The 17,901-nt window shown below is 39.2% G+C and overlaps 1 long non-coding RNA gene across 1 annotated transcript; it reads right to left on the bottom strand.

Annotated features, from left to right (window-relative positions):
• Positions 1 to 2,422: 2,422 nt before the first annotated feature.
• Positions 2,423 to 2,882, bottom strand: LOC114186706 (uncharacterized). Its single transcript, XR_003605131.2, has 2 exons — positions 2,794 to 2,882; positions 2,423 to 2,704 (listed from the first exon to the last, which is right to left on the bottom strand). It is a non-coding gene; the product is annotated as an uncharacterized LOC114186706 (long non-coding RNA).
• Between the last annotated feature and the right edge of the window lie 15,019 nt (positions 2,883 to 17,901).

The raw sequence follows: 17,901 nt of genomic DNA, 5'->3' as shown, positions 1-17,901 counted from the left end.
TTCTGTATAAACCTAAAAGCAACACATAATAACATAAGCACAAACTCACAATCAAAATCATACATTTCAAACAAGAAAAACTAGCCTTACCTTAACTAGAGAGAAATGAAGTATCCACTATTCAATTTTCAATATCTATGTTCTTGAACCTTTCAACAAAGTCTACTAAAAGAAGTTTTGAAGTCACCCAGTCCTAAAATTTGTTTGTATCATGTGAAGTACCTTTTTGACAATCATGTTTTCTCACTTATACGTGTCAAGCAGGTAACGAAGTCCATTGAAATGACATCTCTTTTCTACGAGGGTATTTACAAGCCACTACAACACAAAATGCACGACTTTGACTTTTGACATGATAAACAAGCCAATTAATATCTTATCACATTTGCGTTCATCATCACATATGTGAACAAACATAGATGAAAATCTCTTAGATATATATTGATTTATTGTTAATACTCAATTAGCCAATAAACAATCCAAAACAAATGCATTGCACTACAAGCACTCATGCAGCGTTAACATAAATGAATGTTTTATATAAAAGATGCATAAACATAATTTTTAAACTATAGATTCAAGGAAAACAAAGTTTTTCCTTGTATACCATTTTTGTCAATTGTTTTAAAGATTTAGAGGCTACAAATTATTTTAATTTGATTTCTTAGCTATTTTAATCATAATAGTTTATTGTTTTCAATTTAGAGTTATAAGAAATTAAAATTCGTCCTTATATAACATTTTGACAAAGTTAAACACTATATAAGAATAAAGACCCATAACAACATTGTCTTAAGGTTTTGGTGTAAAACTAGTGTCAAAGGTCTTATATGTGTAATACAAACATCATATATATATATATATATATATATATATATATATATATATATATATATATATATATAACCACAATCTCTCAATGACTATAACCATAACCATATATAAAAAAAAGAAAGAAATATATATATATATATATATATATTTATAAATTCATCAGTGGTATCAGAGTCGATGGTTCGGAGTGACTGACCGCATAACCACATAACCATAACCAAAAGGGGTCACCTAAGTGACTGACCGCATAACCATAACCAAAAAGGGGTTACTCAAACACCTGAAGGGAAATATATCCATATGAAAAAAAAATAAAGGACTCACCCTTGAGGGGAGATTGTTGGGAATAGTCTAAGTGTGAGTCAAAGTCTCACATTGGATAGAATAGACAAAGTTAAATACTATATAAGAATAAAGACCCATAACAACATTGCTTTAAGGTTTTTGTGTAAAACTGGTGTCAAAGGTCTTATATGTGTAATACAAACATTATATATATATATATATATATATATATATATATATATATATATAGTCACAATTTCTCAATAATCATGACTATATAACCATAACCTACATATGAAAAAATATATATAAACCCATCAGTTTGGTAGTTAAATTTTTTTTTTGAAACTTCGATATAATTTAGTTCTCAAACATTAACTAAATATTTGTATAGTTTAGTCCTCAAACTTTTAAAATTTGTCAATCTATTAAACAACGATTTAAGTTAACGTTTCAAGTGAGCATATAAAGAAATTTCAATTTTGCTCATAAATTTAGATATTATAAACATATTTAACCATTTAATTTAAATTGAATTATGATTAGAAATACTTAAAATTAAACATTGAATAAGAGCTTATAAGAGAAATCACATTGATCACGAAGTCTTATAAGAGCTTAAAATACGTTAACGTGATATAAAAAATAAAATCCAAAAAAATCTTGGCCATGATAATAAAAGTATACATTTTTTGCATTGCAAATATATATTTTTGTTAATAATTAGATAAAACATGATCTTGATATTCAATTTTTTAAATTATATTAAGGGACAGTAATAAATATGTACATGGCTTTGTTCTTATATTTGTTTCAATAACACTCATTTGGACCTCATTCACATTTTCGTCTTAAATTATTAAAATACTTTTAATTTTGGATAATCTAACAAACTTATAAACTTATGTTAACTTTTCTTTTTACCATAATTTTATTAATTATTTATAAGACACACATTCAATATCTTTATTTTTTACTATAGTTATTTTACATATCTAAATATTATGATACTTTTATTTAATATTTATACAAATATAATTAATTTTTTAATACTTGAAATCAAGAAGAAAAATGTGTAATAAATTTTTATTTCGAAAATGAAGATCACACTATTGTATTGTCATTCTTTTGTATTTGAGAAAAAAATTAAAAAAAGATTTTAAAAACAACAAGACCCAACGAAACAAGTAAAGATTAAATTAAAATCCAAAACAATAACTTGTATAATAGAGATAAGTTGGGATACTTGATGAGAAGTGGATGATGAGAAGTTAAAAGAAATAGAAAACTAGAAGCATAAATATAATATAAAAAGGAGTAATTTTATTTGAAGGATCCAACACTAATTTACATACGAAGATTGAAATTGTTATTGGAAGAAGACGAAAGACTTAACAAGGGTGACGACATACACATTCTTCTTTGTAATTACATACACCACTTGCTAAGTTGCCATATTTCTTGCGACAAACAGTGAAACACTTGTCATTGTCTTGACATTGTTTGTACATTATTTCTACGCAAATCTCGTACAACGTTTTCTCAACCCTTGTTCCTTCCACTATTTTCAATGCTCCTTCATTTTCTGCACAACACAGACCACATTCAATATTCAAACCACCTTTGCTCAAACAAACATAAGTAATAAATCAGTGACTACAAACCAAAACGTACCAATGCTGGTTGAAAGAAGTAGCATCACCATGAAAATTGAAGCGATGGCCTTCATCTTATTTTGATTTCAGAGCAATGTATTCTTTCATCTTTTGCTCCATCTCTACCATATATATAGTATTGGATGTTTCGTAACTGTTTTTTTTTTTTAATTAATTTATGATATAGTTAGTGAAGTTTGACTCTTCCGGTATTAGTTTGATTTCATCATCTCCACTTCAATAACGCTTTTATTTAATATTCATCATTTATTATTATTTGTCTCTTTTACATTAATTCATAAACACGCATATACTCTATAAAAAAATACATTTTAAAAGTCATATTTTTTGTCGCTAAAGTTTAAATCCGTTACAAAAATATTTAACAAATAAAATTATGATAAAAAGCATATGTTACCTAAAGTCTTAATCACAAAGTAATTAGCAATCAACTTTTAATTGGTAACGGTTAAAAACTAAATTTTAAGTTTAACTCAATTATATTAAGCGATTTTTGAAAGGTAAAGTTTACACCTATATATACTTTAAATTGACTTTATCTTTACTTGATGCGATGCGGGACTTCCAACATACTCCCCTTATACCGAGGTATACATCTCGAACATGTGACTAGATATTAATGGGTTGTCTGATAACAGTATGATAACAAGTGGAACAATAAACTCAACAAACAACAAATTTTCGCTAGGATAGACCCTAACCCGTGACTATGGTACCATGTTTTAAGAAATGAATTTTAAACCTATCTCAACCCTACAAAATCTTTCTTTCTTCAAATTGGAGCTCCATCTTCCTTATGACCTCCTAACTCAAGGATTCGTTACTTCTTTGTGGAGGACTGAAGTAATCTCAAAGTCCAAATGAACCTCCAATAACATGCACATGAATTGGGTGCTCAAGTCTTCCAATGGTCATTGTGAGTATATTGTCTTGACCACGAGGAACAAATAAACCTTGAGTCTCTTGCTGTAAGACCTGCGAAATTTAATTAATTAAATAAATAAATAATTAATAAATGTAGATAATGAGAGCCTTTATAACATTAAATATTAATTGTTATGACATAAAAAAGTACTAGCTCAAATGGTTGAGAGTACTTAGTTGTTATGAAAGGACTTGGATTCGAGTCTTATGGGTGTCTGAATTGCAGTGAATTGGGTGTGTGTTGTATAATTGCACTTGGGATTAATGGTTGTGTTGAGGAAATAGCCAATGAATGGTAAGGAAGAATCTGGGTTCGCGTAGGTGCAGGGGATTCCTGGAAAATCTCCAGAACTCTATGCACCGCGTGGTGGCTCTTAAACTACCGTCAAGCGCTCGACCAGTGCAGAAGGCACTTTGTTGTGCATTGTGTGGGCAACAAGCGGTTGGGTCCGTAGGGTTCATTTTGGGATCCATTTGCGTATTATATGGGGTAATTAACTACAGAAAGGGACCTAGGATTGAGTAACCATATAGAATTGCATACATTGAGGTTATAAGGGAATCATATGGTTAAGGGTTGATGTGTATGATGGATTGCAGGAGAGTTACTAGAAGGGGTAATCAGAGAAGTGGTGATGTGATCCCAACAAGGCTTATAGCTTGGGTCAATGCCTAGGCCTAAATCATGCTCAAGGCCCAATACATGGCCCACATTCACCTTCAAGCCCAAGCCCATCAAGAGGCCCAATAACAAGGAGCATGCTCAAAAAGATCCAATTGGGCTTCATTCAAGATGGCCCAAACCCACATGGACTTCTCATACTCTTCACATGGGCCAAAGAAGATGTGAAGATTTGAAGAGGTGTCTCAAAGAGCAATATAATAGCAATAATATTGGCCCATTGTTTAGGCTTTGCTTTTTAGAATAATAAGTCAAACAATGAGTAGTTCAATTGATAAAATTGTACTTGACTAAGCCCAATAGGAGATTTGGCCATGAGCTATCAAAAGAGCCAAGGTGGACTAAATGGAAGTCAACACTTCTTCCTACACCTCATGGATCCAAAGCATACAAGGGTTAGGAATGCTTCCTCTTTTTCCAAGGCATCATCCAATGGCCAAGATCGAGCCTCATTCTCCAAGCTTCATCTAAGGGCCAAGATCAAGGCCCACTCCATCCAATGGCTCTCCTTTCTCATGTGTAAATGGCTTCATATAAAAGCCAAAATTTCACTCATTTGTAGACACTCTTGAAATTTTATGCAATAGATGCAACTTGAGTTGAGAGCACTCCTCCCTCTATTTCCTTTGAGAGTCACCACTTTCTAGAGATTTCCTCTCTCTACCTCTAGCCACCTTCCATTGCTTGCAAGTTCCTTCCAACTTGCCTCCATTCCTTCATCCATTTCCGCTGCCATGGAGCTCTTCATGCACCTTTGGAGCTCCACCAAGTGGAGAATAAGATTTGAATTCTATTCTGTTAAGAGTTATAGGTTATTGTGATTAGAGATACTATGACTAGGCTTAGCTTGGAATTGAATTTGAAAGAGGTATGGTTTCAAATGATAAAGGTACAAAGGGCACTGTTGTGATGAGGAGGAATGAAATTGGGATGAATAAACAAACTTGATGGGACTGATTCAACTAATAGTAGTATGGTTGAGTGAAAGTAAATCTAAGTGATGGTATGCTTAACTAATAAAGGTTGATATGTGTTATGATCTATGCACTGTTGTGACCAAACCAATATTACGCAGTACTGGTGTAGCGCCTGGCAGTGAGGTTTGAACCGCTAGGCGATAGTTACAATTTCAGAAGGCCACTATGGCGCTTGGCACCTGGCGATGAGAGACGTCCCGCCAAGCGATACCCCGCAGAGATGGGGTTTTTAGAGGCGCATGGTGCCTGGTGGCTCTAAAGCAGCATCAAGCGGTAATACATGATCATTAGACTTGTTGCTTGAGATGTGCGTGGTCTACAAGGCTTTGGTGATACCTTAAAGGTGGGCTTGTTGGAGTGTTCCTTGAGTTGTGGCTCAGAATGGCATCCTTGAGTTGTGGCTTGGGATGGTAGATGAACATAAGGAACCCTTGAGTTGGAGCTCGGGTTGGCGAGTGTTGCTGGTGTGAGTGTGTGAGTTGTGGCTCGTACGGATGGGTCAAGAAGATTGCCCTCCTCGGTAGTAGCCGACGGGTTTGGTAGTCTTGAGACGTTACGAACTATGTTCGTATTGGGAACTATTTTTTCATATATCATTTGAGTTGATTGTGATGTCATGTCCCCATCAAATTTAGTCCGAGCAGCCTTCCACATCTCGTACCTAGGAAGTGTAGATATTAGGTTAAGGGACTGAAGTCCTAAAGTCGTTGCATGAGACTTTCTCAAATGTTTCTCCAATAATGCATAACCACCTTCCGAAAGTACATAGGATGCATCATTAAGCTTCTGTCTTTCCTGGGTTGCTATCATTTTGCTCTGTCATACATAACATAAATTAATAACTATATATCATAGTGTATGACTTGTGTGATTATATAATAAATTTAAGAAACAAACCTCTCATTCCCTATACTCTCTAGAGGCCGAAATTGCATTCATTCCTCCTTAGTTATTTGGTATACTTAATACAAGGAGTGTCATCTTTCTTGTTTTCGAATGCATATTCCCATGTTGGGAAAGTCTCGAAGTCCCTCCATCTGGTGGTTATGTGAGATAACACCTTCCGAGCTTGGAATGTCAAAATTTTGTTGCGAGAAATAAACATATTATATGTTAATGAATTAAGTAAACATATTAAACATTAGATCTATTTTAAGTAAACATATGGAAATACTAGAATATCCTATCATAACTTGAAGCATAACCCTACTATTTTGAACTATACTTTTGTCGTCTTCCCTTGAATATAAACAACAATTGTTTATGTAGTAGCTACCATATGTTATCTCACCAGTGTTCGGCCCACGAGCTAGCCTCAATAAAGTTTCAAAAACATTTAGGATTGTAACACTATTTTTTTTTCCAAAGGTACATAACTAAATGAATAAACCTATCTCAAATAATTACTAGAAAAAAATGTCACACTTTATTTAAATCTCAAATAAAAATAATTCCATGCCTTACATCATAGTACTTTTATTCACTTGACAAAATTGAAGAAAATAAAATAACAATGGAAGAAAACTCTAATTTTGCCCCAAACATCTACTAGTCTTGTCCATCTCTTGATCCTTACTTTTGTGCTCGTTCAACATATATACGACCATCTGCTCTCGTATAACTCCTGACTATACCGAAAATGAATAGATGATCACGCATTATCCCCAACCCCTGACGTATTTGATTTAGACAACAAACACAAGCACAATAATGTATTATGTTAACATATATTGTGTGTTATTGAGCATATTGCTAGAACTAAGAAAGTCCTTTTTCATACTCTTGGCTGATGCGACGTTGATCCATCTAGCTTTGATCCATACTACATTCGTAACAAATTCCATCATTCTCAAACTTTTAACTTTCACGAGGTGAGACTCTACCCATTCGAAAAAATAGTTTTCATAATTCTTTAACATGTGATGAACAACACTTCGCAAAGAATCTCCATATCTGAGTTCATTTCGATGGAAAATCCTCGCAAGGGCGTCAAATGTTGATCCTTCGGTGGAAATCGATGAACTTGCATCAAAAGATGAATTGGCGGCGGAACACATTCTCGTTCCACCAGTGGAGCCTCTCAGACTCTCACAATTTAGGAAACCCTAGGAGCGAAAGCTTAATTAGAAGATAAATGTAAGCTCTGAGAAACGGGGATAACAATCACTCTCATTAATGAAAGCTAAGCTTTACAAAAAAAATTATCTACCTTTTATAGGGGAAGGCAATCGTGAAGAGAAGAAACCCTAATCAAAGGATCCCTAACAGAAACAAAGGGTAGTGGCCCTATAGTGGAAAAGGAACCTTATCAACTAAGAAAAAGAATGATGAACCCTAGGGGTTGGATGAGGATGCATAGTGTAACATCCCTAAGGAATATTACTAATTTTTAATTAAATAAAATAGGAAATAAAAATAAATACCTCATTTAACATAATGTCATTTCACAAAAACACGGAAAATTTAAAACTTTAATACACATGTAATAAAAACAGGAGTCCATAAGTTATAAACGGAAATAATAGTCAAATGGCTCTAAAAAGGTTACATAATTATCTCAAAACCAAAATAATAACATATATACAAAATCCCATGCTATCCCTCGCTCCAAGTCTAAGCATCTCCTGGCCCACCTGTCAAATCATCTGCTCCCGGATAACGAGTTATCCGATCATCGCCACACACACACAGAAAGGGTGAGATATGCACAATATATAAAAAGATACATGAAATAAATATGCCACCCATCCCAAAAACAACATGACTAAATATTTTATTGTTTTCAAATTACCCAACCATGATCTCATAGTCCTTCATGAGTCATATACATGAACTAGGTCTTGGGACTTCACTGTGCTCCCACGAAACTAACCCATTCGTGGTCCAACCCTATGAGCCCATCATGCTCATAGTCCTGCCCTACAGACTCCTCATCTGTAGTAAAACATCCAAGTCTTCTCAACTTGGACCCTGACACGCACGCAATCACCATACTATGGACTCCTCGCCCAATAGTAGCCGACGGGAACATAACAGTTCCTTGCCCATCGTGCGCCCGACGCATGTAATCACCATACTAAGGACTCCTCGTCATTAGTAGCCGACGGGAACTCAACCAGTTCCATGCCCATCATGCGTCCAACCATCAAGCACATCCCAAACCCCTATTGGACTTAGTCCTTCAAGCCCAAACACCACACCACATGCATATACTTCCTATACTTAGGAAAAAGTAGCCAAACCAACACACGCAAGCACACACAAACATGGCAATTTGCATAAACTCTCTTAAGCCAGGGAATCTCGCCCAAGCTAAGCCCTTAGCCTCGCTTAGGCTAGTTCACCTGGCTTGAGCGAGCTTAAAATAGTGGCATCATCACGTTATCTCGCTTAGGCGAGATCCTCTCGCTTGGGCGAGCCATACCATCGCTCAAAATAACACACACCTCGCCTAAACGAGGATTCAATCAAACAAACATCAATTCTCATCGCGACCTTGCTTAGGCGAGCCATTCTCGCCTAAGCGAGCATGCCTGTCGCTCAGAACCCCAAAACCTCTCGCCTAGGCGAGAAATCGTGCTTAGAACATCCAGGTTTCCTCGCGACCTCGCTTAGGCGAGCCATTCTCGCCTAAGCGAGACTAGGTGTCGCTCAACCCTGAACCAGGTCACCTGAGTGAGCAGCGCGAACCAAACCAGAAACAAGGTTCTACAACTCTCGCTTAGACGAGATAGACTCGCTTGGGCGAGACCTGTAGAGTCCCTCTCTGTCACACACGCAATTTACCCAGAACAATGCCAAACCAAACCCAAAAATATACCACAATAACATTCAATCGGTACCAACACAATGTAATGGCAAGCAGAACACAGAATCATGCTTTCTAAACATATGGACAACCAAAATTCGAGTATACAATCATCAATTAATCTGCAATATCAAAACCCCCATCCCAAAACATATAATGTATAACATAATTGTGCACCCAACCTCAAACCACTCCAATTCTCAATTGCTGCACATAATACATGAATTACATGCCAACAGAAACCAATTGAAACAACATTGGTCCAAAACCATAACACAACTCAGTCAATTTAAACACACAAGGACAGCTCCCCTAACCTGAATGCTTGCTTGAAATTGGGAAGAAAATGGGACTCCTTGGTTCACCAATGATTTGCCTCGGACTCTCGCTCAATTCAGCCCCTTGCACACCCAAAAATCTCACCTCTCACCCTCAATTTTGTGCTCCTCTCTATAGGTGAACTAACCAAACTGCAGAAACCTTATTCCCCCTTAAATTTTTCCTTTTATAAGTGCCTTAAAGTGGGTTAATGAAAAAAAAAACGAAATTGGATTTAGTGTGGCTTAATTGCTATTCAAGTCCTTTAGTTGGTGATTTTTCGGCACCTCATGGTTACCCTGCTAGGTTTTCTTTGCCTCTTCATATTCAAACCACAACTAATATTTAGCAAAAATAAGACTTACTTTATGTCCATCAAGGTTTAAACCCGTGACCTTCCATTCAGAAAAGCAAAGCATAACCACTATGCCAAATCACATTTTGTGATAACCATTAAAATCTTATGATTATACTATCACTCACCATTCACAATTACATTACCAAAACAAAATAATAATAAACCAAACAACACATAATTGGCATACATAGGACTCGAACCCAAGTCCTCTCACACAATCAAAGTACTCTCAATCACTTAAGCTAGTACTTTTCCACATCACATCAAACAATAATTAATGCCATAAAGGCTCTTTCTACTCGCATTTATTAATTAATTATTTAATTAATTAATTTTCACGGGTCTTACACATAGGTCAATCTGACTTGGTAAAGAAATGGGTTGCTTGAGATGTTGGAGGATCTATTGGTTATGTTGCCTTTGGAGTCTAGTTTTGTTTTTATGGCCCAAACTCATGTAGGAGGCAAAGGTTGAAAACTGGAGTATGGGCTGCAACTTCAAGTTAAAGCCCACAAGTGATACGCTACTGGAAACATGTTCATGTGTTGATGCTTAGTGATGAATTGGGTTGTGCGAAGATGTGAAGCTTTGACCCAAACAATCAACACAATTGTTGGCTTTGTGTTCGTGCTAGAATCATCATTCTTCCAACTACTTGACCCAACATATTTACAAAGGAAAATAAAGAAGAAAATATCTTGGGCCTAAATACAACCCAAACATTTGCTAGTTACACCACTAAACACTATTCTATACAATTATTTAAGAATTTAAAAACAAACAAATAAAAAGAATGAGGCCTAGGTGTTGCCCAAGCTATAAGTCTTGGGGTGGATTCATCAACATGTATATGAAGAAGTGTAATATCATAAATTTGATAAAATTTTGGCAACATTTCGCATTGGTCTTTGAAGTACACAAAAATAAAAGTGACCACTCATTTATCAACTTCAACACTTTCATCATCCGAAATATGTTTCTGGGTTACACTATTTGCTTTATCATAGACATCTCCATCAACATGTTTGTTAATTGAATCATCCATTATTCATATGATGTTCCTATTACACAAAATCAGAATTGAAACATTGAAGGAATTAAAGTGCTTTTTGCCACATAGAATATTGGTGTTTATTGATTTCACAACAAAGCCAAATAATCTCAAAATCCGGGAGAAAATCTTATACGAGCAAAGGAATGTTTGATATTATTGTGTTTCATCCTCATCATGTTAACAATATATTAAAATTGACCTTTGATATGATTTTAAACACAACTACCGATTAATGGATGATGTAGAATACATAAACAAGCTCCTTTTAAGAAAATTCAATCCCTACTTTTTATGAATATTATTTTGAAGGCATTATCTTTTAAAATATTTTTACCACTTAGAGTTATTCCATTTAAATACTTAAAAAAAAGAAAAAAATATGGAAGACAAGATATTTATTTCAACTTTCTAACAGACTCTACGAACCAATACTACAAGGCTAGAAGAATTAAATACATAACTAAGGATTAAGTGAGGAATGCTATAGGTAGAAACCCACTCTTCTATGTTAAGCACTAACATAAAAACGGGCTATAAAGTCACTCATTTAAAGTCTATTCGCAAGAAGCCCAACGTAACTGATAGCATTTTCGTAAATAAAGGTTCAATTTTGACGTCAGGGCCCTCAATGATAGACATCACTTTAACTTTAGATTTGTAAACCCCGACGTCATTCAAAAAAAAAAGACATTGGCACCTTATACATCGACGTTACTTAACGTCGGCCCCCGCTGTCAAAGTGAATTTTAAAACAGTGTCGTAAATTAGAAACCCACGCTACTATTTCTTCTCGTGCGACCTTCATCTTCATATGCACCGACAACGATGACCTTGCAGGTCCGTTGTACTTCGTTTTTCAACACTAAACTTGTTAGACTTCGTTTATGAGTTTATTTATGTGTTTTGAACTGATTGTTTTTTGTTTTCGTTCCCATTTCACGTTGTGCAGCGTTTTCATCCCCACTACGTGTAACTTTTCGTTCCTCGACGGCAATGCTACATTCTACCAATAACAGAGACCCTAAGGCCACCCTCCTCGAACTTCGTCCTTAGTTTTGCTTCAAAGGGTTAGTTATTCCTTCTTCTTCGTCTTCGCACTTTCTCTTAATAAGTTTATAGTAGAAACATCATCAATTTTTAGCTACATTGGTGTCTTCATAGGAATCATCCTCTCTTTCAACAATTATTCAAAGTCAAATTCCATGACAAGCTGCATAACTCCGCTATATACTTCACAACTAGATATCAACTCCAACTAAGATTTTTGTCTTCCAATAGGAAATAACAACACAAATATCTCACAAACTTATATTAACTTTTTTTTTTCATAATTTTTCTTAATTATTTATAAGATACATATTAAATATCTTTAACCTTTTTTATAATTATTTTGTAAGCCCTCTTTTCTTTTCTAGTTTCATGTAATGGGCCTGGCCCTTCGTAGGCCCAAGGGACAGCCCTTCTGAAGGACACCCTACCCTTACAGCCCCCTCACAGTCTCACATCTTCTCTGTTTCAGAAAGGCAGCAGTTCCCCTCTTCCTCTCCAAACTCCAGCAGGGTGCTCCGCTAGGGCACAACTTCCGTTCGTCTCCGAGCTACCAAACCCCCTTCCTTTCTCCAGGAAAGCTGACCTTTAGAGCTCAGGGTTCGTTCCTTCTCCTCTTTACTCCGTTTAAAACGCATGGTTCGAGTTAGAGTTACGACTCTTAACTTCATTTTGTCCTCTTTTCCTGTTTCAGCTCATTTCTAGAGCTGTAGTACCCCTTAGTTCAGATCGGTTTGCGTTTAGTGATCAATATAGAGGTAAGGGGAGCTAGTTTTTCTTTAGTTTAAAGTTATTGTGGCATGTTTATGTTCTGTTCTATGTGTGGGTGCTTGAATGGTGTTGAAATCGTGAAATAAATGGTTGGCTATGCTCTGGATGTGGCCCTATGTCGTTTTTCTGTCTTGCATGTGTGTTTGGGAGTAGATCTGGGCGGTTTCCGCCACTGCATGTGGGTTGACAGTGGTGAACTCTGCTATTTTCGCCCAAGCGAGCTTGTCTCGCCTAGGCGAGAGTATCAGAGTACTCACTGCCACGAGAACTCGCCTAGGCGACCTGTCCGCGTTCTGAGCGAGAAATCGTGAAAAACCCCACGTTGCCCATCTCGCCTGAGCGAGAAATCGTGGAAACCCCACGTTGCCCATCTCGCTTGAGCGAGAAATCGTGGAAACCCCACGTTGCTCATCTCGCCTAAGCGAGAATTCGCTGCGTCAGTAAGACCAGCGTCTCGCCTGAGCGAGTTTGCGAAGGTGTGACATGTTTCTTAACTGTTTGGGTGATTTGTTGTAATTATGGGTTAGACTTTTTCCTCCTAAAATGATGTACATGATTATACTTGGGTGTTTTGGAATTCTTATGAACGAAATAGGCATGCTTGGCATGAGATTGATCATGAGTTTGTGGCTTCGTGATGCTTTAACATGACAATTGGATGAATGACCAAAAAGAGGTGGGAATTGTATGAGAAACATGATTGTGATGATGAGATAAGCGTAATTCCATGAGTCCCATGGGGAGACTTTATGGTGGCGTGTAGTGTATATATTAAGATAAGGATTCAAGTAAGGATTACATCCCGAAACTCTAAAGGGTCAGTGAGTCTCAAGTAGAGCAAACTGACCCAAGTGGTGAGAGTAGCGGGAGGCCCTAATCTTTGGCAGGATAATGGCCTTAGACGCTTAAAGGCTAACCTCGTGAGTGGTAGGGTGAAACCCATTGCCAATGGCTCTGCAGAGCAGTAGAGGCCACCACGAGCGCAGGCATCCGGTGAATCCGATCTTAATATATGTATCCGGATAATTGAGTCATAGTGTCTTGTTTGATTGCCATACCATGAATATTGTGCCTCTGTGTTGTATGCCTGGGAATGTTTATGCATTTATTCCTTTATACTATGATAAGTATTGTATTACACTAGCTTACCCTTGCATTTCTGTTTGTGTTCTATTGTAATTTCTCTCTTGCGATGATCACCTTCTGGTGGGAGCAGATGGGAGGGAGGTTCGTGATGGATCTGGGAGAAGCAGCGGTGCGGCCTAGACTTCCTGTTTAGAGGTCTTAGGAATAGTCTCAGGGCCAGAAGGCCTTTTGTGTTAGTTGCCTTAGTGGCGACCCTTTTGCAAAGCTGTTGCACTCCTTTAAATTTTCTTTTGCTTAGGACTATGTGGTATGCCTAAGATTCCTGTTAAGTATTTCCGGATGACTGTAATAGTTATCTCCTCTACGTTTCATATTCATCTAAGTGCTTCTCGTTATTATATCTGTGTGATATTTTATTTAGTAGCGTAATCTATTAAAATGGGATGTCACACTTTTATGGTATCAGAGCCTTCGTTCCTCCTAAGTGTCTATGGGCTATGTGTTTGCTTAGCTTTCGTTGTGTCTTTCTTGTCATGTTTAGATGAGTTCCAGCCTAATCCAGTTTCTAATGGTGCTTTCTGTGTGTCCAGTGATATGGCACCCCCTCGTGTAGCTCCTCCTCAACCGACTCAGGGCGATGGGCAAGATCTGGCTAGGGCAATCGAGGCCATGGCTGCAGCCTTGACGCAACAGAGCAATGCTATGATGCAACAACATGAGGCGGCGATGCAGCGCCAAGAAGCCTCTCTTGAGCAGCAGCACTTCATGATGCAGCAGATGGAAGCTGCTAGGCAGGCTGCAGAGGACGCACAAAGGCAGCATGTGGATGCTCTCCGTCAGTTAGGGGAGAATGCTGCTGGTGCTCAGGTGTATGGTCCTCATCCCCGACCTCCACCCCCTGAATGGAGTTTGGAAGATTTCTTGAAGCACCAACCTGCCAAGTTTGATGGCAAGAAAAGTCCCGACCAGGCGGATCAGTGGATGAAGGACATGGAGCGCATCTTTGATGCCAAGAGGTGCCCCGATGAGAGCAGGCTTGCTTTCACTGTTTATATGCTCACTGGGGAGGCTGAGCATTGGTGGGCCAGCATGAAGCTGGTGATGGAAGAGAAGCACGAGGATATCACATGGAGAGCCTTCAAGAAGAGGTTCTTGTCTGAGTATTTCCCTGACAGCGTGAGGTACGCTAAGGAGGTAGGGTTCCTCCAGCTAACACAGGGGAACAAGTCAGTGGCCGAGTACGCCGAGCAGTTCAAGCATTTGGGGCGTTTCTACACCATGCCACTAGATGAAGAGTGGCGATGCAGAAAGTTTGAAAATGGTCTCAGAGGAGACATCCGCCTGATGGTAGCTCCACTGTCCATCAAGGACTTTGCGGCCTTAGTGGAAAAGGCCAGGGTCATGGAGCGCATGAAGGTAGAAGTAGAAGCTCAGCAGCAGCCTCAGCAGAGAGTTAGCGGACCATCTGGGTCCAGGCCACGAGTTGAAGAAAGGAGGAAACCTTATGCTAGACCCCATCCACGGCCACAGGGATCTGGAGGTTTCTCTTCCCCGTCCGGTCGGATACAGTGTTACCATTGCGGAGGACCGCATGCGAAGAATTTCTGCCCACAACTTCCAGGTTTCCGCAGATGCAACCTATGTGGCAGGGTAGGCCACTTCGGCAGGGATTGTCCTTCTAGGAGAGGGGCAGTAGCACGACCTTCCCCACAGGCTCCGAGTCAGAGTTCAGGCCAGACTCAGCAGAGAGGAGGAGGCAGCAGGCCTCAGGCTGCAGGCAGGGTCTTTGTGACGACTGGGTCAGAGGCAGCAGGTTCAGGTAACCTTGTGATTGGTTGTTGTGTGATATCTGGCAAGTCCTGTTGTGTTCTTTTTGATTCTGGAGCGACACACTCATTTGTGTCAGAGTCTTGTGTGCGGGAGTTGGGTCTGCCGGTGTGTGAACTACAGTTTGATCTCGTGGTATCTACTCCGGCATCTGGGTTGGTTAGAACTTCTTCTGTGTGTTCTAGATGTTCAGTTGAGGTAGAGGGGCACGTATACAAAGTCAATCTTATATGCCTCTCTCTGCAAGGGTTAGATGTGATCTTGGGAATGGATTGGCTCTCTGCCAATCGCGTTCTAATCGACTGCCGGGAGAAGAAGCTGTTGTTCTCAAACTCAGAGGAGCCCGAGTTGTTGTCTTCTAATGAGGTCATGAAGGAAATCCGGGACGGTGCACAGTGCTTCATGGTCTTCGCCAGAATAGAAGTTGAGAAAGAGGAAAAGATATCAGTGATACCAGTAGTTAGAGAGTTTGAGGATGTGTTCCCCGAAGAGATACCAGGTTTGCCTCCGAGAAGAGAGGTTGAGTTCTCTATAGATTTGGTACCAGGAGCCGGACCTGTATCGATAGCTCCTTACCGCATGGCCCCAGCGGAGTTGGTGGAGTTAAAGAAACAGATAAGGGAATTGCTTGAGAAACAGTTTATACGGCCGAGTGCTTCGCCGTGGGGAGCGCCTGTCTTGTTGGTAAAGAAGAAGGATGGCGGCTCGAGGTTATGTGTGGACTATAGGCAGCTGAACAAGCTGACTATTAAGAATAAGTACCCCTTGCCAAGAATAGATGATTTGATGGATCAGTTACATGGGGCGTCGGTGTTCTCCAAGATTAATCTCCGGTCGGGTTATCATCAGATTCTAGTGAAGGCAGAAGATGTTGAGAAAACTGCTTTCAGATCCAGATACGGGCATTACGAGTATGTGGTCATGCCATTCGGTGTGACTAATGCCCCGGCTTTGTTCATGGATTACATGAACCGGATCTTTCGTCCGTTTTTAGATCAGTTTGTCGTGGTCTTCATAGACGACATTCTCATCTACTCCAGGACGCAGGAGGAACATGCCGAGCATCTGAGGATAGTGCTTGGTATCTTGAGAGAGAAACAACTGTTTGCCAAGTTGTCCAAGTGTGACTTTTGGATGAGAGAGGTGCAGTTCTTGGGGCACATTATATCAGCTCAGGGGATAGTCGTGGATCCAGCTAAGGTAGAGGCCGTGATACAGTGGGAATGTCCCAAGTCAGTGACCGAGATTCGAAGCTTCGTGGGTTTAGCTGGCTACTACAGGAGATTTATAGAGGGGTTCTCCAAGATAGTGGCACCCCTGACACAGCTAACCAGGAAAGATCAGCCGTTTGCATGGACTGATAGATGTGAAGAGAGCTTCAAGGAGCTTAAGCAGAGGTTGACGAGTGCTCCAGTGTTGGTAATCCCGGATGTGAGTAAACCCTTTGAGGTTTACTGTGATGCCTCTCATCAGGGCCTTGGATGTGTCTTGATGCAAGAGAGGAAGGTGGTGGCTTATGCTTCTAGGCAGTTGAAGGTTCATGAGAAGAACTACCCTACTCATGATCTCGAGTTAGCAGCGGTGGTTTTTGCTTTGAAGATATGGAGGCACTACTTGTATGGTGCACAGTTTCGTGTGTTTAGTGACCACAAGAGCTTGAAGTACCTCTTCAACCAGAAAGAGCTGAATATGAGGCAGAGGCGGTGGATAGAGTTTTTGAAGGACTACGACTTCGAGCTTCTCTACCACCCAGGGAAGGCGAATGTGGTGGCGGACGCACTGAGCAGGAAGACCGTACATGTGGCACACTTGATGATGAAGGAGTTGGAGTTGCTAGAGAACTTCAGAGACATGAAGTTACAGTATGAGTTGGAGCCGGAATTCATCAGGTGTAGCACCTTGGTCATATCTAGTGACTTCTTGGGCTTAATCAGAGAAAGACAAGCCACGGATGCTAGTCTACAAGAGGTAAAGGAGTTACTGGGGACGGATCAGGCCAAGGAGTTTGCCTTGGGCAGAGATGGTGTGTTGAGGTTCAGAGGCAGAGTTTGTGTACCAGAGGATGCAGAGTTGAGAAAGTTGATCCTTGAGGAGGGACACAAGAGTCGTCTTAGTCTGCACCCTGGCATGACTAAGATGTACCAGGACCTCAAGGAGAACTTTTGGTGGCAGGGCATGAAAAAGGAAGTGGCACAGTTCGTAGCGGCCTGTTTGACTTGTCAAAAGGCTAAGGTGGAGCATCAGAAACCCGGTG

The sequence above is a fragment of the Vigna unguiculata genome, chromosome 6 (assembly GCF_037176805.1).
Source record: "Vigna unguiculata cultivar grain cowpea cultivar isolate G323 ecotype 2 chromosome 6, ASM3717680v1, whole genome shotgun sequence".
In the NCBI taxonomy this organism is placed as follows: Eukaryota; Viridiplantae; Streptophyta; class Magnoliopsida; order Fabales; family Fabaceae; genus Vigna; species Vigna unguiculata.
Note: the sequence above shows the minus strand (reverse complement) of the source record. Positions and strands in the feature narration are given on the sequence as shown.